At 36.3% G+C, this 23,277-nt stretch overlaps 1 protein-coding gene across 1 annotated transcript in view; it reads right to left on the minus strand.

Moving 5' to 3' along the window:
• Positions 1 to 23,277, minus strand: part of LOC106800238 (uncharacterized) — a 40,279-nt gene that overhangs the window by 16,057 nt on the left and 945 nt on the right. The window lies entirely within an intron of this gene.

Raw genomic sequence — 23,277 nt, forward strand, 5'->3', positions numbered from 1 at the left:
GATCTCCCCTCTTCCTTAACCTATATAAAGTCACTCCATTTCTGGGTGGTGATTAATTCGTTGAAGATCAGATGAAGATATTTGACAACTGAGGGAGAGGGAAAAAGGGCTAACTATAAATATGAACTATTATAAAATGTTTTCACAGAGACTTCCAAACTTTAGGCTCAATAGATATCTCTGATTTTTCTACTTCTCTATATGCACAAGTATATTCACAGTAGCGTCACAAAACCTGAAGTTCACCCACTCAAGGTCAATCACTTCACATTTCGTTTTGTATAAAAACTAAAGAGTCAAGAGTAATTTCGGTGAAAATGGCAGAGTAGGGAAATCTAAGGACCCATCTCTCCACAGAAGCACTGAAAATAAGAGCAAAAACTGTCAGAATCAACTTCGTCAGAACTCTGGAAAATAGTCAAAGGTTAACAGAAACCAAGCAAATACTTGTTCAGGAAAGGGGCAACTGGTACGCAACAGACATCTACAGAACTCTCTACCCAACAATAGCAAAATACACATTTTTTTTCAAGTTCACATGGAACATTCTCCAGGATAGACCATATGTTGGGCCCAAAAACAAGTCTTAATAGATTTTAAAAGATAAAAATCATACTAGGTATCTTTTATGATCACAATGGAATAAAACTAGTAATCAAAAGCAGAAGGAAAACTGGAAAATTCACACCCAGTGGAAATTAAACATCACACTCTGAAACAACCAATGAGTCAAAGAAGAAAACGTAAGGGAAATTAGAAAAATGCCTTGAGACAAATGACAATGAAAATACAACATACCCAAACTTATGAGATGAAGTGAAAGCAGTGCTAAGAGGGAAATTTATAGCTATAAACACATTAAAAGAGAAGAAAGATCTAAAATCAACAACCTAACTTTACACTTTAAGGAACTTGAAAAAAAAGAACAAACTAAACCCAAAGCTAGCAGAAGGAGAGCAATAATAAAGATTAGAGCAGAGAGAAGTGAAACAGAGAATAGAAAAACAATAGAGACAATCAATGAAATGAAACGTTAGTTCTTTAAAAGATCAACAAAATTGACAAAACTTTAACTAGATTGACCAAGAACAAAGACTCAAATAACTAAGATCAGAAATGAAAATGGGATATTACTAATGATTTTACAGAAACAAAAAAAAAGGATTATAAAGAATGTACTATGAACAATAGTATACCAACAAACTGGATAACCCAGATGAAATGGACAAATTCCTAGTTCAACAAAATCTACCAAGACTGAATCACGAAGAATAAAAAATATGCAAAGACCTTTAACTAGTGATATTGAATCAGTAATTTAGATATCCAAACAAAGAAAAGCCTTGGCCCAGATAGCATCACTGGTGAATTTTCCCAAGCATTTAGAGAACAACTAATACCAATCTTTTTCAAACTCTTCCAAAAATTGAAGTGGAGGGAACACTTTCTAACTCATTCCAAGGGCCAGCATTACTCTGATGTAAAAGTCAGAAAAAAGACACTCTAAGAAAAGAAAACTACAGACTAATATCCAGAATATATAAAGAAAACTTTCAATTCAACAACAAAAAAATGAACATCTAAATTTAAAAATGGGCAATAGATTTCTCTAAAGACTATATACAAATGATCAACAAGCACTTGAAATGATGCTCAATGTCATTAATTGTTAGGAAAATGCACATACCAATCACAATGAGATACCACTTCACAGTAGGGTGGTCATAATAAAAAAATAAAAAGAAAATAGAATCTGTTGATAAAGATGTAGAAAATTGGAAACTTCATACATTCTGCTGTGAATATTAAATGGTGTAGCTGTTGTGGAAAACATGTGAAAGTTTCTCAAAAAGTTAAACATAGAATTACCACATGACCCAGAAATTCCACACCTAGGTATATACCCAAAAGAATTGAAAACAGGTGTTCAAACAAAAACATGTACACAAATGTTCATAGTAATGCTATTTACAATAGCCAAAAGGTGGAAACAACCCAAATATCTGCCAACTGATGAATGCATGAACAAAAGGTGGTACATAATTGCAGGGGAATATTATTCAGCCATAAAAAAATAATGAAGTACTCACACATGCCACCGCATAGATGAACCTTTAAAACATGCTAAGTGAAAGAATCCAGACATATAAAGCCACATATGGTATGATTCCTTTTATGTGAAATATCCAGAATAAGCAAATCCATAGAGAGAGAAAGCAGATGAGTGGTTGTCATGGCCTGGGAGAAGAGGGGAATGGGGAATGACTGCTTAATGGAATGGATCTTTTTGAGGTGATGCAAATGTTTTGGAATCAGATGGAGGTGATTGTTGTACAACATTGTGAATGTACTAAGTGTCACTGAATTGTACACTTTAAAAGGGTTAATTTTATGTTATCAGAATTTCACCTCAATTTTAAAAATACTGATGTAAAGGGCCAAATCATCCTTTGCCTTGGTACGGTGAAATTTTTGTTCAAGGAGGGAGAAAAAAAATCTTATAAAATTGTACACTAGGTGGGCATATTTGTTGTTATTGTTATTCTTATCTTTTGCAATACTTAGTAGAGATTCACAAAATTTTTAAATGTCTGTTGGGCATCCAAATGTCAGTGTGGGGTATGCAGTTGGATATATGAGTCTTTATTTCCGAGGCAAAGTCCAGACTGGAGGTAGGGATTTGGGATGTATTAGCATATGCATGGTATTTCCTAAAGGAGTGAGTGTGAAAGAAGACTTAGGACCAACTGAGCCCTGGTGTATTGTATTATTGGGAGGTCCCGGAGAGGAGGAAAGAACAAAAAGAGTGAGAAGGAGTGACTAGTAAAGTAGTAGGGAAACAAGCAGAATGCGCTGTACATGTATCCAAGTGAAGATTAATCCAGAACACTGTTGTGATGAAATCAGTCAAAGGCTTAGAGTAGATAAAGGAAAGGAAGGCCTGAGAATTGACTATGGTTTTAGAAAGAGAATAATCATTAAGGACCCTGATAAAAGCAGTTTTAGTAGAGTAGTGGCGGCAAAATCTAAATGGAGTGAGTTTCAGATTGAAGGGGTGAGTTTGAGAGAGATTGGGGGACAAATGGATGACTTTGCGGAAATTATTTCAGTTTCTCATTTTGAGAGGTTTTGATTATATTTCCCAAGTCTGAGTATAATTGGATTAGTTGGGAGATTTCAGAAAGAGGAAAAAAAACATTGAAAGAGAGACATGGAGAAGCAGATAAGAAAGAGATGGAGACAAAGAGACAAGACAAAGAAATAAAACACATTAAGAGATTGCGAGGAGCAATGTTTCACTTTTCTGTGTTTATTAACAGTTCTCAATAAGCATGCCTCAATTTCAGCGGAACAAGACTATATACAATATATATACACACCAAACTCATACAAAAACTGCTAAGTAAAAGAAAGTTTGCATAGTCTTCATTAATGCAGTAAACATGAAAGTGTCATTATTATGGAATAGAAATATTTCATTTATCTTTAAGAACTGGAAAAGCATTGTTATAATTCATAAATAGGAAACCACCTCTGAACAGTTTGTGTTATCCATTCCATTACAGAAGAAAGAAATAGAAGAGGTGGAGCACTCTGTCCCTAATTCCTAATGATTCTATAGAGAATAATTTACTCTGAGTTTTAATGAAGTAAAAAGTCCTAAACCTATGCACAGGACATGAAGCTGTCAAGACAAAATATGTTTTCTGATCCATGCATGTCACTGAGCAATGGATTCAATAGATTATGATAGGGTATCAATTTCCTTTAAGGTGAATTGCTAGATACTTGTCTTGTTTTGTTTTGCTGAGGAAGAGTCGCCCTGAGCTAGCATCTGTTGCCAATCTTCCTCTATTTTGTATCTGAGCTACTGTCACCGCATGGCCACTGATAGAGAAGTGGTGTAGGTCTGTGCCCAGGAACTGAGCTTGGGCCACTGAAGCAGAGGGATCCAAAGTTAGCCACTAGGCCACCAGGGCTGGCCTACTAGATACTTGTCTTGAACAATAAATGATGTGACAGGATATGACAGAATCAGCATTTTAATAGCATACTATATAAACCAACTTCCTCCATTGTATCATCCCTCTTCTTCTATGCTGTTTCCTCCTGATCTAACCTTTTTACAATCATAACCTCTTATAACCTGTGACTGATGCTAGTAGTTTTCTATCTTTACTCAACCTCGTCCATCATATTTCTAACTCCTCCACAACCTAATAATGTTCATTCGAAGCCATACTTCTGTAAGCAACATCTTTAAAAATGACAGGCTGTATGCAATACTGTTGGCTAACTATTCTAACATAGATATTTAAAGTAAACAAATTTGTGAGAGTCTTAGTCCTGTCATGTATTTAGTCTCCATTGGAATGAAAATCCCCAACTAATATTCACCAAGCACCGACTGGGTGTTTACTTTTTGCCAAGCAGTATTCAAGATATTATTGAACAGGAGACTGGGGACGGGGTGGGGGGGCGGGGAATGTACAAAATTAGAAAGTGCAATCCTTATCTAAACATCATATATTCCCTGTATACATATATATTTCCAGATATACTATATTTAGGTTGGCACTTTAATTATTGAAATAATTACTAATAATAACAATAGTTACTCACAAATTCATTCAACAAATATTTCTGGAGCATTACTATGTGCCAGGCATACAACAGTGATCAAAAGATATAAACATTCCTGCCCTCATTTGAACTTACATTTTTTTAAAAATGTATATTGTGGCCAGCTCATGGTTGGTAAAATAAACTTGTGAAGGGCAATTGCATTTCAACTGTCTTTGGGATAGTGGGAGGTATAAGAACAGATTGTATTTATTTATTTATTTTTTAAATTTTTTGTTTATTGCAGTAACATTGGTTTATAACATTGTATAAATTTCAGGTGTACATCATTATACTTTTATTTCTGCATAGATTACATCATGTTCACCACCCAAATACTAATTACAACCCATCACCACACACATGTGCCGAATTATCCCTTTCACCCTCCTCCCTCCCCCCTTCCCCTCTGGTAACCACCAATCCAATCTCTGTCTCCATGTGTTTGTTTATTGTTGTTATCTACTACTTAATGAAGGAAATCATATGGTATTTGACCTTCTCCCTCTGACCTATTTCACTTTGCATAATACCCTCAATGTCCATCCATGTTGTCACAAATGGCTGGATTTCATGGTTTCTTATGGCTGAGTAGTATTCCATTGTGTATATATACATCTTCTTTATCCATTCGTCCCTTGATGGGCACTTAGGTTGCTTCCAAGTCTTGGCTATTGTGAATAGCGCTGCAATGAACACAGGGGTGCATGTACCTTTACAAATTGGTGTTTTCAAGTTCTTTGGATTAATACCCAACAGTGGAATAGCTGGATCATATGGTAGTTCTATCCTTGATTTTTTGAGGAATCTCCATACTGTCTTCCATAGTGGCTGCACCAGTTTGCACGCCCACCAGCAGTGTATGAGAGTTCCCTTCTCTCCACATCCTCTCCAACACATGTTGTTTCCTGTCTTGTTAATTATAGCCATTCTGACGGGCGTGAGGTGATCTCTCATTGTAGTTTTGATTTGCATTTCCCTGATAGTTAGTGATTTTGAACATTTTTTCATGTGTCTGTTGGCCATCTGTATATCTTCTTTGGAGAAATGTCTGTTCAGGTCTTTTGCCCATTTTTTAATTGGGTTGGTAGTTTTTTTGTTGGTGAGATGCATGAGTTCTTTATATATTTTGGAGATTAAGCCCTTATCAGAAGTATGGTTTGCAAATATCTTCTCCCAATTGTTACGTTGTCTTTTCGTGTTGTTGATGGTTTCCGTTGCTGTACAGAAGCTTTTTAGTTTCATGTAGTCCCATTTGTTTATTTTTTCTATCGTTTCTCTTGCCCAGTCAGACATGGTGTTTGAAAAGATGTTGCTAAGACCGATGTCGAAGAGTGTACTGCCTATGTTTTCCTCTAGAAGTTTCACAGTTTCAGGTCTTACATTCAAGTCTTTAATCCATTTGGAGTTAATTTTTGTGTATGGTGTAAGGTAAGGGTCTACTTTCATTATTTTGCATGTGGCTATCCTGTTTTCCCAACACCATTTGTTGAAGAGACTTTCTTTTCTCCATTGTATGTTCTTGGCTCCTTTGTCAAAGATTAGCTGTCCATAGATGTGTGGGTTTATTTCTGGGCTTTCGATTCTATTCCATTGATCTGTGTGTCTGTTTTTGTGCCAGTACCATGCTGTTTTGTTTAATATAGCTTTGTAGTATATTTTGAAATCAGGGTGTGTGATACCTCCAGCTTTGTTCTTTTTTCTCAGGATTCCTTTAGCTATTCGGGGTCTTTTGTTGTTCCATATAAATTTTAGGATTCTTTGTTCTATTTCTGTGAAAAATGTTGTTGGAACTTTGATAGGGATTGCATTGAATCTATAGATGACTTTAGGAAGTATGGACATCTTAACTATGTTAATTCTTCCAGTCCAAGAGCATGGAATATCTTTCCATTTCTTTGTGTCTTCTTCAATTTCTTTCAGCAATGTTTTTTTTTTGTTTTTTTGTTTTTGTGAGGAAGATCAGCCCTGAGCTAACATCCATGCTAATCCTCCTCTTTTTTTGCTGAGGAAGACCAGCTCTGAGCTAATATCTATTGCCAATCTTCCTCCTTTTTTTTTCCCCAAAGCCCCAGTAGATAGTTGTATGTCATAGTTGCACATCCTTCTAGTTGCTGTATGTGGGATGTGGCCTCAGCATGGCCGGAGAAGCAGTGCGTCGGTGCTCGCCCGGGATCCGAACCCGGGCCGCCAGCAGCGGAGCACGCACACTTAACTGCTAAGCCACAGGGCTGGCCCTCAGCAATGTTTTATAGTTTTCCGTGTACAGCTCTTTCACCTCTTTGGTTAAGTTTATTCCTAGGTATTTTATTCTTTTTGTTGCAATTGTAAATGGGATGGTATTCTTAATTTCTCTGTCTGCTACTTCGTTGTTAGTGTATAGAAATGCAACTGATTTTTGTATGTTGATTTTGTATCCTGCAACTTTACCATATTCGTTTATTACTTCTAAAAGTTTTTTGGTGGATTCTTTAGGGCTTTCTATATATAAAATCATGTCATCTGCAAATAGTGACAGTTTCACTTCTTCCTTTCCAATTTGGATCCCTTTTATTTCTTTCTGCTGCCTGATTGCTCTGGCTAGGACTTCCAGTACTATGTTAAATAGGAGTGGTGACAGTGGGCATCCTTGTCTGGTTCCTGTTCTTAGAGAGATAGCTTTCAGTTTTTCACCATTGAGGATGATATTAGCTGTGGGTTTCTCATATATGGTCTTTATTATGTTGAGGTACTTTCCTTGTATACCCATTTTATTCAGAGTTTTTATCATAAATGGATGCTGTATCTTGTCAAATGCTTTCTCTGCATCTATTGAGATCATCATGTGATTTTTATTCGTCATTTTATTAATGTGGTGTATTACGTTGATTGATTTGCGAATGTTAAACCATCCCTGCATACCTGGAATAAATCCCACTTGATCATGGTGTATAATCTTTTTAACGTATTGTTGTATGCGATTTGCTAGTATTTTGTTGAGGATTTTTGCATCGATGTTCATCAGTGATATTGGCCTGTAATTTTCTTTTTTTGTGTTGTCCTTGTCTGGTTTTGGTATCAGGGTAATGTTGGCTGGCTTCCTAGAATGAGTTAGGGAGCTTCCCCCCCTCCTCAATTTTTTGGAAGAGTTTGAGAAGGATAGGTATTAAGTCTTCTTGGAATGTTTGGTAGAATTCACCAGGGAAGCCGTCTGGTCCTGGACTTTTATTTTGGGGGAGGTTTGTGATTACTGTTTCGATCTCCTTACTGGTGATTGGTCTATTCAAATTCTCTACTTCTTATTGATCCAGTTTTGGAAGGTTCTATGATTCTAAGAATTTATCCATTTCTTCCAGATTGTTGAATTGGTTGGCATATAGCTTTTCATAGTATTCTCTTATAATCTTTTGTATTTCTGAGGTGTCTGTTGTAATTTCTCTCTTTCATTTCTGATTTTACTTATTTTTGCCTCCTCTCTTTTTTTCTTGGTGAGTCTAGCTAAAGGTTTGTCAATTTTGTTTATCTTTTCAAAGAACCAGCTCTTGGTTTTATTAATTTTTTCTTTTATTTTTTTAGCCTCTATTTCATTTATTTCTACTCTGATTTTTATTATTTCCCTTCTTCTACTGATTTTGGGCTTTGTTTGTTCTTCTTTTTCCAGTTCCTTTAGGTGCATTGTTAGATTGTTTATTTGAGATTTTTCTTGTTTGTTGAGATAGGCCTGTATTGCTATAAACTTCCCTCTTAGAACTGCTTTTGCTGTATCCCATAAATTCTGGCATGTTGTATATTCATTGTCATTTGTCTCCAGGTAATTTTTGATTTCTTCTTTGATTTCTTCGTTGACCCAGTCGTTGTTCAGTAGCATTTTGTTTAATCTCCACATATTTGTGGCTTTTCTGATTTTCTTCCTGTAGTTGATTTACGGTTTCATACCGTTGTGGTCAGAAAAGATGCTTGGTATTATTTCAATCTTCTTAAATTTATGGAGACTTGTTTTGTGGCCTAATATGTGATCAATCCTGGAGAATGTTCCATATGCATTGGAAAAGAATGTGTGTTCTTCAGTTTTTCGATGGAATGCTCTGGATATATCTACTAGGTCTATCTGTTCTAGTGTATCGTTTAAGGCCAATGTTTCCTTATTGATCTTCTGTTTGGATGATCTATCCGTTGGTGTAAGTGGAGTGTTAAAGTCCCCTACTATTATTGTGTTACTGTCTATTTCTGTTTTTATGTCTGTTAATAATTGCTTTATATATTTAGGTGCACCTACATTGGGTGCATAGATATTTACAAGTGTTATATCCTCTTGTTGGATTGTTCCCTTCATCATTATGTAATGCCCTTCTTTGTCTCTTTTTACAGTTTTTGTTTTAAAGTCTATTTTGTCTGATATGAGTACTGCTACCCCGGCTTTCTTTTCATTGCCATTTGCATGGGGTATCTTTTTCCATCCCTTCACCTTCAGTTTGTGAGTGTCTTTAGGTCTGAAGTGTGTCTCTTGTATGCAGCATATATATGGGTCTTGTTTTTTTATCCAGTCAGCCACCCTATGCCTTTTAATTGGAGCATTTAGTCCATTGATGTTTAAAGTAGCTATTGATAAGTATGTACTTACTGCCATTTTTAACTTTTTTAATAACAGTAGTATCATTATCATTACCAGCAACTTACTCCTCTAAAAGATTGCTTTTCTAACCTTGCCTGGAAAAAAAAGATTACCAAAAGTTAAAGTGAGCTGCTGCTGATAATAAATAAAGTTATCTGCTGTTGGCAGATTCTCTCACTGTACTAAGCAAAGTTAGCCATTGTCTCTTGGTATATACTTTTTCTCTTGTACAATAGAAGAATATTCCAAAATGCAATGCTTCACACAAGTTTTTTTTTTTTAATTCTTTAAGTTTGTTTACATAATAGACTTGCATGCTAAGGGCATTTTTTTAGGGAATGTGAAGTTTTAAGGATAGCCTCTGATCCTCAATTCCTTGTCTCTAAACTGGGGAAAATAGCTATCCCATAGGTTTAATGTGTGGGAATTGTGTGAGATAATATTTCCAGAGTTTCTTGGAACAAAGATCAATAATTTTGTAGGTGTTTGTCAAATGGCAATTAGAAATAATATTATTAATATCATCATTAGAATGATTATTAAATTATTTATCAATGTGTAGGGGAGGAAGAAATTTTCCTCTACCCTTCTAGGGTCTTCCAGCTGGTCTAAGAATTAAATTGACATGAGACGGAATAACAGGAGAAAATCAAACCAAGTTTAATAACATGTATACATGAGAGAAACTCAGGAAAACTGAGTAACTCACCAAAATGGCAGAAGCCACTGCCTTAAATACCATCTTCAGCTAAAGACAAAAGAGAATGTTGGGGGTAGTGGCTTGAGTCTTCAAAGGGAGGAAGGCAATTCACATGGAGAAGGAAAAGCATATTTGTGGTAAACAAATGTTTGTCATGCCATGCAGAGACAATGGGACATGGAGAGGACTTTGATCAAATGGGCCTTGCTACGTTCCTCCCTGTCTACCACACCTAGTTCATGTTATAGTATAGTTTTCTATGATATTAGCTCTTTCCAGGAACAGGCCTTCTATCTTCAAGTCTTTTAGACAGTTAGGGGGAATATCAAAGTTTCTCCCTGAGTCTTTTGTTCTTAAAAATAATCAAGCCAAAGAGACACATTTTGGGGTGGTAAGTTCTGCTCCCCTACAGATGTTATTTTAATCTAGAAAATCTTTCAGCAAATACATTGCAAAACTTGCTGTCTGTGAAGTTTCTGCATTAAGTCATAAAGTGTAAGAACATAATGTTTACGTTTGGAAAAGTAGGCCATAGTTAGAAGAAACTGCTTTATTTAACTTAATTCTTACATCTAAAACCCTAAGTTGTTGCAGCAACTAGTAGGCCATTATGATCCTAGTTTACATACAATCAAATATTACCTGACACTCTAACAGAACCCTCAAGTAATTATGTATTTGTTGTGAGAAAGTCATAGCAGGTGAGACTATTAATTGTCTTGTGTTTATTATGATGGCTAACATTTTGCTTTAAATTTTTAAGAATTTCAATCAATTTTGGATAAACATGGATTTTTCAGATCAACTTTGTCTCCATGTCACCCTTAGTTCTTATGTCCCGCCACCTCACACACTTACTTCATCTGCTGCACCTCATTTGAATTTGTGACTCTAGGTATTGATGAAGAAAATGTCTTAGCGATTAGCATAGTATTGATATTCCTATGTACTATCATCTGGTTTTTATAATAATTTACTTTTTCATATAATAATGTACTTACAGTGAACCATATGGAATTGCTGATATTGGATGGTTTTAGACCCACAAATAGGACAACTTATTAGGTTCTGCTAATAAGGTGAAGATAATAAGCTGTAAAACATTAGTCTAATGATGATTTCATAAAGGTGATGAATAGGTCATAATAATAAGAGGGAAGATGGAGGAGCAGTTGGATTTTACTCTTTGTTCTTGCTTACTTGACTATAGATGGTAGGAAGTGCTCTAAGGAAGGAAGTTCAAGGAGTTTCAGAAACGGAGAAAATCTTCCTGTCTTTAAAGCCTTGAAAGAAGTACCTGAATTGCATAAAAACTTGGAGAAGTGCAGGTGAGATGACTTACCAAAGAGATTGACTGAGCCCAGAGTAATTATAGAAACAGTGGATCACATAGTAGAACTAATTTTATTCCACAACATCCACAACATCTAACCTTTTACAGCATCACTTTGATATTGTTTTAGCCTGATATTTATAATAAGATTAAACATTTTTCTTTCTTTTTTGTCCTCATGCAGTTTGTGGTTCTTTACTTGGGTTCTCCTCCAGTCTATATTCTGTCCTATTCAGATATTCCACTTAGCAAAGTCAAAACAGTGAACATATAAAAAGTTGTTGGTTACCCATTCTGATTTCTTTGATCAGTATAGCAAACACAACCTTGGCTTTGAAAGCTATCTCAACATTTATAATTAGAAGGAACCTTTCTAAAGAAAACATACTTCTGTCTGTCTAAGAACTAAAGTTCTATTGGCATCAAGTATAGACTCTGACTGCAACTTCTCTCTGAAAGCCAAATTGCCATAAAAAGTACTTTGTTTCTTTGGACGGACTCTTCCCTAGTGAAATGAACACAGGTCAATGTGAGGCAATCAATCAATAAAAAAAAACAAACAAAGGCAATATATCTTTGCCTGTTCTTTTTCCTAGACATAGCACAGTTGCAGAAACCTTTTTAAAATTTGTCTCTCCTCCCTGAAATAATTCAATCATGATTCACAAAATCACAAAATCACATTTACTGTCATAACATTTTAGAACTGTTTAAAGCTTAGAATGTATTTCCTCCAAACCCTTCATGCAATATGTGAGGACACTGGACATAGGCAGGGCATGGTGACTTGGAGTTTTACCTAGTCTGTCACTCAATCATCATGGTGGAAACACTCAGTAATGCTGCCTAGAACTATATATTGTGTTTCTCCATGGAATTATAACAGATATTTTTAGTTTACGCAACTTGATTCCAAGTGGCTTTCTGAAGGATAGAGATTAGAAACTCATTGTTATAGCTCTGAAACAAAAATCAAAATAGTGGGAATAAAATTCCACTTATAATAACAGTAGGAACAGAATCAGCCACAAACCACATGTAAAGAAGGAATACGGAGTTCAAACTTCTCTTTTCAGCTGTTTTAGAATGTGCAGGTTTCATTAAACAGAAGAAAGGATAGAAGGAAGGAAGGGAAAGAGGAAAGGAAGGAAGCTACAGCATGACCCAGAGTTCTTTACTTGAACAGTGAGTTCTGCTGGCATGAGAGGACAAAAGAGAGTCAGGGAGCCCTATAGATTGTAGCTCCAACAAAAGGTAGTAAAGTCATTGGTGGGAATCACATAAGAACTACCTTTTTAACTACCAGTGGCCTTTCCGTTGTTCATACTCCACATCCCTCCACTCCCCAATCTGTTATTAAGCATTATTAGGCTGAGGTAAGGTTGCTGCAATTCAAATCAAGTAATAAGCAGAAATTTAAATATAAGATGATGGATTTGTAACCACGGGCCCTCCAGGACCAGTTCAACTGACTCCATCTTATTAACAGAGTAATTAAGAAATTGTATTTCAGAAAATTTGCAAAGTCATGCAGCCAGAGCATGTACAGAAGAAGAAATCTTGACCTGAAAGGATCTCAGAACCAAAGATTCTCCTCCCCATGGAACCAAAGGACCAGGACATGACCAGAACTTAAAAGTTAGACTCTTATCAGAAGCAAGAGGTCTGTCATTCAGAAAGATCTGGTGTTAAAATTCCTTCCCCACTTCATCCTAAATGTTTAGAACCTCATCCTAAATGTTTAGAACCTTACTGTAAATGCTTGAAGCCCACCAATCAAAACCTGTCCCACCAGCATTTCCGTGTGCCAGGCTGTTCTCACTAACCTCTTAAATTTCACCCCAAGTCCTGAATCAGGGAGACAGATCTGAGGGCACATGCCTCCTGTCTCCCTGCAGATTGATCTCGCAGAATAAAGCTGATGCCATAACTAATTGGCTTGTTCATGCCCACTGGGTATGAGAACCTCATTTTTGTGTGGTAACAATTTGGCAACCCAGATGGGACACGCTCGTGTGACTGCCTGCCCAAGGCACTGGAACTCTCAGTGGGGTGTGGGGTGTTTTCATCGACCCTAAGCAGCTGCCCAGACAATTTTGTCTAGAAGCTCAACTGATCGGATTCCCATTTCCTGCTGCAGTGCTCCAGGCCCCAAGGGAGGTTTTTTTTGTTGTTGTTGTTTTTTGAGAAGAAACAGCTTCTGGATCAAGATGTCTCTGGGCTCTGGGTGAGTAACTTTAACAAAGCAACTTCCTTCCTCTCTCTGGTTTGATTCCCTGGAAACATAAGTTTGGCTTGTATTCTAGGGAATCCCGGCAAGCTGAGACCCAAACCTTGGGACTGAACCACCCAAGGTAATTAGAGCAGGATAAAAGTTTCACTTGTGAAGTTGCTTCTGGATCTGGTCAACTCCTGGCACTGGTTCTGAGTTGCCCCTGGCAGTTGGGTTTGAGTAGCTCCTGCCACTGCTTCTGAGCTACACCTGGAAAACTAGCTAGTATTCTGGTCTGTGTTATATGTAGAATTGTATTGTGCGTTAAGGTTTTTCTAAATTGAATTGGCTATTTGGGGACTGAGTTTCTTGTTGACTATGACAAACTCTCTTTAGAAATTACTTGGTTTGTTGTGGCCACCTTGGGAAAAAACCCCTAAAATGGGGATGACTATAAACAGCTAGCAAGATTACCTGGGATAATTTAAAATTACAATGGCCATTTTGGGCTCTTTTTTGGGCTTTCAAAGCAAGAAACAAAAATATCTTTAATTTTTAAAGAGACAAGTGCTCCATCTCCTGGCACAATTGCTCAAACCCTAAAGGTTCCAGAAGCTGTAAATATTTACAAAGAACTGCAGAATCTTACCAAGCTTGTTTTGTGTCCTGAGGGCTTAGCTTGATAATCGTCAGCTTGGTGGGGGGGGGCTCCCAAAAATGCGGTCAGACAAAGATTCAGTTACACCTCATTTTGCGGTCAGAGATGGTTGGACAGAAATGTGGGCTGTACTCCCTTTCACGGCTAAGGGTCCTTCCAAACTGCTGTCAGCCTCAAGGGAATTACTTTGGCCATAAGAAGGAATGTTTTTGTTAGATGAGATCATTTAAAAGTGCACTTAAAAGTAGACTTCAAAATTCCAAAGTAACCTTATTGAAAGTTTTGTTGCAAAAAGCTAATAGAAAATTAAGTTATAAAATGTACCTACAGGAGCCAGCCTGGTGGTGTACGGGTTGAGTTCACCTGCTCTGCTTCGATGGCCCAGAGTCCGCAGGTTCAGATCCCAGGCATGGACCTACGCACCACTTATCAAGCCACACTGTGGCAGGTGTCCCACATATAAAGTAGAGGAAGATGGGCATGGATGTTAGCCCAGGGCCCATCTTCCTTAGAAGAAAGAGGAGGATTGGCAGCATATGTTAGCTCAGGGCTAATCTTCCTCATGGAAAAAAAAAGGTACCTACAAGAAAAGCATATTATGTTATGGCTTTACAGACACTCATGTAATCTACTCCCAGAGTTAACAAGACTCTGAGAGATTTTCTGGGAAACTGTTGTTCAATATTGTCATGTATGGGTACTGTTTGTCCCAGCTGAAACCTGACAAGATATTTGAAAGGATTTAGCAACTTATGATAAAAAATTTGGCCAAACTGAAAGCTGATATTCAGAGCCTGATAGGAATTTTCTTTCCAGGCCTTCTTCCCTAAGTTAGAATAAAACTAAACACCCAGAAGGAAAGAATGAAATTAGGGTGATATAGTTGGACATGAAGATTGACCTATAATGCCATTTAAATTACAACCCAATTTCTGAGGAATTAAGAGCAACTGTCCTTAAAAAATATCCTTGCAAGACTGGAAATGCAGTTCTAGAGGCAGTTCAGATTCCACCCATTTCTCTTATCTCAAAAAGCTCAAAAACTTTCTGGGAATTATTTAGCACATCACCAATTCCTAAGACTGAATTTAGAAAAAGGAGAAAAGGAAAGAAAATCTGTCATAAGGGCACCCTTACCCCAAATCTCGCATCTTGAGTGTCTTCTCCACAAATATTAGTAAAAAAGCTTAAAAAAAATTTGGATTCATAACAAGGAAGCCTTGTATTACTGTACTGGATTCATGGCAGTAATTTTAAAACAATAGCTGTGGAGTCTCTGTGTATGTGTGTCTATGTGTGTGTGTGTGTGTGTGTGTGTGTGTGTGTGTGTGTATGTGTATTTGCGTGATATCTTACCTCCAGATGGTATAATTTCTAAAGAGATCTATTCTATTGGCTTAAAGTAAGCACTTATATAAATTATTTCTAAATGTAATAAAAACGATGTCTTTCCAGTTAACATGATATAAATTAATTTTTTGTAAATGAAAGCTTATTTAAGATTGTTCATTTGATTAAAATGGACATGTCCTCAGAGTTATCAGCACTGGATATGATGCAGACACACAGCCTTTATTCTACATTTATTGGTCAAATAAGCTCACATCATCTCTTGCAAAACTGGTTAGCAAATAATTACTTAAAATGATAGCTAATTTTGTCTAATATCTCATGAAGTTTTGTAGGCAATCTAAATAATTTTTGGGAACAAGTAAACTAAATAGATGTAAATAAGATAAAAGTGTTGGGTAAAATTTTTAACAATAATTATGTGTTATGGGGTATGTACTTAAAATAACTTCAAAACCTTTTGGTAACCTAAAACCTTAGATTTTGCTAAATTTAGTTAAATGATAAAATTTGTTGAATATCTGGGTCATTTTCAAATAAGATAAAATACTGAAACATTATTGCTAAACATGTCTAAGTTTATCAACTTTTGGCTTCTTATTACATTGAAACAAAACGTTTGGGTCTATTAGTGAACATGTCTTGTATTTTATTAAAAATTGTACTATGAAGCAACATGCTTTTAGAAATTGTGAAAAGTGTTTATAAATTTGCCAAGCCACAGAATGCTAATGTAAAAGACAGTTCATAATTGCTTGCTTCTTAGTTTTCACTAAAAATTAAGGTCTCTAAGGGTTAAAAATTCTAATTAATATATGTGATTAAAGTTACTAAAAATTAATAAGGAAAACAGCTTTGTATTCAAGGAAAGTAAAATGTATGTTTTCAGTAAAGAAGGTATAAATAATGGAAATATTTTTGTTTTTTTTGTTAAGAAAGATAAATTTGTCCTAAAGTACTGATAGGGAAGAAAGAAGGCAAGGGACAAATTCTGAATGTAAAAAGAAAGTTATAGATGGTTTGTGGAAAAAGAACCCTGAGGAAAGAATTTTGTGCATGGTCAAGTTGGCTAAGATTAAAATAAATTTAATTAAGTAAATAAGTTTTAATATCAAAAGTAAGACATTACAAAATTAGATTTGGTTTCCTCTCTCTTAAAAGGGATAATTTTCTTGAACTTGTTAGTCTGCTCTTGATAAAGAGATCATAAAAGATTTTTCTTTACCTTTGAATAAGTCTACCTAAAAGACAGAAATTCTATGTTTAGTCAAAATAATTTCCTATGTTCTAAAAGGCTGAAATCTCTCTATTAAGAGAACTTAGATTTTTTTTTTTATGATGAAACCTGTATATTTGCTTTTAATATCTCCTGTTGTCATCATGGTTAAATGGACAACTAAGCATTGTTTCATAGGAACCTATGATATTGTGTGGGTAAATGTTATTAATATGTGTTTTTTAAAAATTATCTAGCATTCCTAAAATTCTGATCTGTCCTGGTTCTCAGCCATAATTCTAGTTATTATCTGGAAGTGTCGTATGTTGCAGAAATAACCAAGTTTTTTTTGTCAATTGCCATTTTTGAGTCTTTTGTCATTTGCAGATAGTTGTTGTTTTACTCTGATATTTTTGCAAACATTTCATCTTCAGAGAGATTCATGGCAAGGACTCTGACACTTTAGAATACAGGTTTGTGATAAACCTTCAGATTACAAAACTGAGCTGGGTAAGAAAACACAACTCTAACGGAGAAACTAATGGCCTTATAAAACTGCTAGCAGAAGATTAAGATCAAGAATTGATTATATGGGACCAACTGAACTGATGAGGATGATTATAATTTTGATCACTTTTCATTTGAAATATTGCTGATTTTTAATGTTTTGTTTTTTCATATTTAAGAAAACCTTTTTCTCTTTTCTCTTAAGCTAACTATAACTTATAGAAATTTAGTAAATTATACCTTTGTAAGCAGAATTGAAACATTTACCTTTTTCTCCCTACATGATCCCTCCAGAATTTAGAAACTCTTAGTGAGTGAATATTCTTATATTCATGACAATATAGTTATTTGCATAAGTTCAATAAGAATCTGATCTCATTATAGAAGGATGCAATTGGAAACATTTGTTATATTACCAAGGCTTTAACTGGAATGTCATATTTGAGACAGACATGCATAGACTTGAATATGACCTTTAAGCTTTAAGGGACAAGCCACTTGAAAATATTGGCCTGGTACCTTGCTTAGAGGGTTCCCAGCAATCTTACCAGGTCACTTCCCTGGCAGGTGCAAAAAACCTCAGGATATTTTGGGGAACCTCAAGAGAAGAGAGGAATTCACCGAAATCTATAGGTATTGCAGGCAGAGTCTGATGATAAGTCCTTGGCTTGGTTTTCCGGGCCTTGAGAAGCCTTTAAAGTTCAATCTGAGATTCCTTATGAAAAGTTGCAGCAAAGCAGATTTAAAAGAGCCTATATGATCAATGGCTATTCTTGCTGTACTTATGTAAATAACTGGGCCAAGTTTATTGAAAGTATACTTATTTTGCTAACTAGTTAGTCTCAATTTGGCTATCTTTGGTAAAAATGATGGGGTCAGTTGAACTGGTCCTGGAGGGCGATTTCAGAGAGAAAAATTATGTTTCAATAAAAACTATAGTACACATTTGTAGATATTAGATTCTAGTTCTGTTAATTGTCTTTGAGGTTTTTGTTTTGTTTTATATCTGTAAACTGGACTAGATCCTGAATTCTTCTAGTCTCCTGAAATATCTGGCTACAAATCTCCAAACTAACATTTTCGATTTTTTCCATCATTTTCATTTGGAATCGTTGAGAACTGAAACCACTCATTTTCCTGAAGCCCTGCAAACAGAAGCTGGACAACTTGATATGAACTTAAGAGAAATTCATGCCTGTTGCTGTATAAGCCACTCAGAAAGATACCTGAACACCCAATGACATCATCAGAGATATTTCAAACTGCAAAAGATGCTTCCACTCTGACATCTAGAAATGTTCGGGACTGGCTGCCCCCTGGGCTCAGAAACTGATCCAACCACTAACATTGTTTCTCTAGAAATGCTTCTTATTAAATACCTGGTTACTTGCTTACACAATATAGGCCTAACTTTGGCAGCCCACCTGCATCACCATGTTACTGAGAGACTGGTTAAATGAGATAGAACTACCTATGCACCTTATCAGCAGGAAGAAGCTAGAGCAGTCATCACCCTATATCTCTGAAGATTGAGGAATGAACAACAAAAATGGTGCATTTATAACCACAGGCCCTCCAGGACCAGTTCAACTGACCCCATCTTATTAACAGAGTAATTAAGAAATTGTCTTTCAGAAAATTTGCAAAGTCACATAGCCAGAGCATGTGCAGAAGAAATCCTGACCTGAAAAGACCTTGGAACCAAAGATTCTCCTCCCCATGGAACCAAAGGACCAGGACATGACCAGAACTTATATGTCAGACTCTTATCAGAAGTGAGAGGTCCATCATTCAGGAAGATCCGGTGTCAAAATTCCTTCCCCACTTTATCATAAATGTTTAGGACCTCATCATAAATGTTTAGAACCTTACCATAAATGCTTGAAGCCCACCAATCAAAACCTATCCTGCCAGCATTTCTGCATGTCAGACTGTTCTCCCTAACCTTTTAAATTTTGCCCCAAATCTTGAATCAGGGAGACAGATCTGAGGGCACATGCCTCCTGTCTCCCTGAAGATTGATCTCACAGAATAAAGCTGATCTCTTTTCCTAAAAGCTGATGCCATAATTAATTGGCTTGTTTATGCACATTGAGCAGGAGAACCCCATTTTTGTGCAGTAACAGATTGACCCTTGGAAAAAAAGTAAGAAACAAAGAAATAAGAAAGAGAAGAAAGTAACATAACAATAATAGTCTGAGATCAAGGTGTCAGCAAGGTTGGTTCCTTCTGAAGGATGTGAGAGAGAATCTGTTCCACGTCTCTCTCCTAGCTTCTTGTGTGGTTTGCTGGCAATATGTGGCATTTCTTAGTATGTTAGGGTTCTCCAGAAAAACAGAACCAGTAGGATGGGTAGATAGATAGATGATAGATAGATAGATAGATAGATAGATAGATAGATAGATAGATAGATAGATAGATTTATTATAAAGAATTGGCTCATGTGATTATGGAGGCTGAGAAGTCCCAAGATATGCAGGGTAAGTTGGCAAGCTAGAGACCCAAGAGAGCCAGTGGCATAGTTCCAGTCTGAGTCCAAAGGCCTGAGAAAGCAGGAGAGATGATGGTGTAAGTTCCAGTCTGTAAGCAAGCAGGCTCAAGATCCAAGAAGAACTGATATTTCAGTCCAAGTCCAAGGCTGGAAAAGATCAATGTCCTAACAGTCAAGCAGGAGGAGTTCCCTCTTATTCATGGGAAGCTCAGCCCTTTTGTTCTATTCAGGTCTTCAATTGATTGCATGGGCTCCACCCACATTAGGGAGGGTAATTTGCTTTGCTTAATCCACCTATTCAAATCATAATCTCATTCAAAAACACCCTCAAGGACACCCAGAATAATGTTTGACTAAATATCTGGGTACCCCGTGGCCCAGTCAAGTTGACACGTAAAATTAACCACCACACTTAGCTTCTGTTGCATCACCCTGATCTCTGCCTTCATCTTCACATGGTGTTCTCCCTGTGTACAGATTTGTGTCCAAATTTCCCCTTTTTATAAGGACACCAAGTCATATTGGATTAGGGGCCCACTCTAGTCCAGAATGACCTTAACTAACTGATCTGCAACAACCTTATTTCCAAATAAAGTCACAGTCTGAGGTACTGGGTGTTAGGATTTCAACATATGAATTGGGAGGGGGACACAATTCAACCCATAACAGAAGACATATCAATGATTTTTTCAGAATTAGGAGGGAGGAAACATGTGACACAAAAATTGTATAAGCTTCTAAGCAGTGCCCTGAGTTGCACAACTCCAGGGGGCACAATGTCAGAGAATGCAAGGTGAGTTGTTCTTCTGGAGGCACCATGCATATCCCGTTCTAGGTGAATAATGCCCCCTGGGGTTACATAACACGGACATTTGCCTGTTTTACAGGCAACAGGAAATCTTCTCAAATATCTTCTCACTGACACAGGAAATACAGGCACCTATGAACCCATCTTGCAAAATTGTCTTAAAGGCAAAATAAAGTCAATCATGACCTAAATCAAGGAAAATGATTTAGGACTAGATGAAAAAATATATTAAAGGGACAGTGAGATTGTGGTTGGAAGTATGTGGAATAAGAACTACCCTTTAGGGACCGGCCCCATGGCCTAGTGGTTGTTTGGCATGCTCTGCTTTGGTGGCCTGGGTTCAGTTCCTGGGCATGGACCTACACCACCCGTTGGTGGCCATGCTGTGGCTGCAACCCACACACAAAATAGAAGAAGATGGGCACAGATGTTAGCTAGGAGTAAATCTTCCTCAAGCAAAAAGAGGAAGATTGGCAATGGATTTTAGCTCAGAGCAAATATTCCTCAGCAAAATAATAATAGTAATAATAATAATAGTAATAACTACCCTTTACTTTATAAAAGTATACTATTCAAATATTTTTATAATAAGCTTGTATTATTTTATAATCAAAACCTAATTTTTTTTTTTTTGTGAGGAGCTCAGCCCTGTGCTAACATCTGCCAATCCTCCTCTTTTTTTGCCGAGGAAGACTGGCCCTGGGCTAACATCCGTGCCCATCTTCCTCCACTTTATATGGGACGCCGCCACAGCATGGCTTGCTAAGCAGTGCATCAGTGTGCACCCGGGATCTGAACCAGCGAACCCCAGGCCGCCGCAGCGGAGTGCGCGCACCTAACCACTTGCGCCACCGGGCCAGCCCCCAAAACCTAATTTTTAAAAGTCACTTTGTTTAGTTCTTATTTGAGCTAGTAATATTAAATACAAGTCTTTTCAAATGAGCACTGTTTCCTTTGAACAACATCAAATATCATCTTAACAATTTATATTCATTTATTGCTATAGAATTAAAAAAAATTACAGTATCATCTTAATACAGCAACCTAATTACATTGGTGCATGTATGTTATCTCTGTTTTATGTATCTTGCCTCAGATTATCTAGCTATAAAATATGAAACTGGAATCCATTTAGTATACAGTTCAGTAAAACGTGTTTAAAATATTTTGCTGAATTTATGATTGTGAAAGTCTTGGCTAAAATAGAGATAAAGTCTTGGCTAAAAAGAACACTCAAAGGAGTTCTTTGAAGTACTATAATAATGCTAGCTGTGAGTGTGGGCGGGACATCAGTATATAAAATTTAGCTTTAAATCAGCATCCAAACAAATTGTCTTTTCTGTGAGCCTTTGCTTGGTTAGAATTTACCAAACAAGCATATTTTTTATTTCTGTTGAATTGCAATCACATTTCAAAAAAATGAAATAATTTGAATAAACTCATATTTGTTAAACAACTGTCTATCTTGGAAATAAAACTAAACTGGCTTTAAATATGAACTAAAAACAATCTTGAATCTCTCTTCCCTTTGAATACCAAAGAAACAAAGCCCTAAATTCATTTTTTAAATTATTTTACAATTTTCTGGGATTTTTAAATAATAAGATACAGATAGCTGAGGATCCAGATACAAATTCAGAAAGAAAGGGAATATTAGAAAACTAGAATTTGGTAGGCAGCCTAGTGGAATGGATATTTTGTAATAAAATGTTGCATAAATGATGCTGATGGGTATCTAGATTCACTGTTGTCATGGAGACTTTTGTGCCTGGCTGAAATCCATTCTTTTCTTTTTTCAAATGGCAACCACTTGGCTTGTGGTATCTCTGATGCATCTTGCTTTACTTTCTCTTAAACTGTTTGCGAATGAAAGCAGAAATTAAACTATGTTAATTCAGTGTCCTGACTTTTTGCAGCTGTTCCTCCACTACATTTGTGATTTTTTAAAGCTCATCTATGTTTCCTTTTAGTTAGGGTGCTGGGGTGGGGGTGGGGAGCAGATGAGTAGAATGCCTGAAACTGTCTGTACTGTTGCCTGGGGAATGAGAGAAAAGTTACCTTTCATCTTTGTTTGCCTAGACTATAGTTTTAAAGTATTTAAAGACCAGTTCTTTGCAGACAATACAGCAAAGGTAAAAAAAAAAAAAAGTGAAAACTGAATGTATTTGTTTTTTAAGTGCTTTCATTATTAATGTTGTTTTTATGATGATTTTAGCTAAAATTTTAACAATTCAAATTGAGCTATGTGTAGAAAACACAGTAATAATTTATTTCTGGCCCCACAGTTGTCAGTTCAGTTTATTTAGTGACTCAAGTATTGATATAGTAAAAACCAAATAACCAAATTAAACAAAAAGCAGTTTTAAGGATCAATGTGCTATTGCCCACATGCCAGTTTTTATCAAAAGACCATTGTAACCATTTAGTAACTGTTTTTAGTAACAAGTGATGTGTTATAAATACATTCTTTAGATTTTATGAAAGTTATGATCATTCATGGTTAAATAGCAACTTATAACTGGGTAAGAAGTCATCCAACTAGTGTCAGTATTTAATTTGATAATGTTTTGTTATATGCTGTTTGGGGCTATATTAAAGAAAACCAATTTTCTCTTCTGCATTATCACGTTAGCAGCAGAAAAAAAAACATCTTTCCTCTCTAAGTCTACATCTATTGTTTCAACTGGAAGCCTCAGGGACATGGTAATTGCTTGGCAGATCAACATTAAGAGCAAGTTAAGTCAGGTCCCAGAGCAGCCTAAACCTTTGTACTCAAATACACATGTGA

Source organism: Ceratotherium simum, chromosome X (assembly GCF_057802395.1).
Source record: "Ceratotherium simum simum isolate JZ-2026a chromosome X, ASM5780239v1, whole genome shotgun sequence".
NCBI lineage: Eukaryota > Metazoa > Chordata > Mammalia > Perissodactyla > Rhinocerotidae > Ceratotherium > Ceratotherium simum.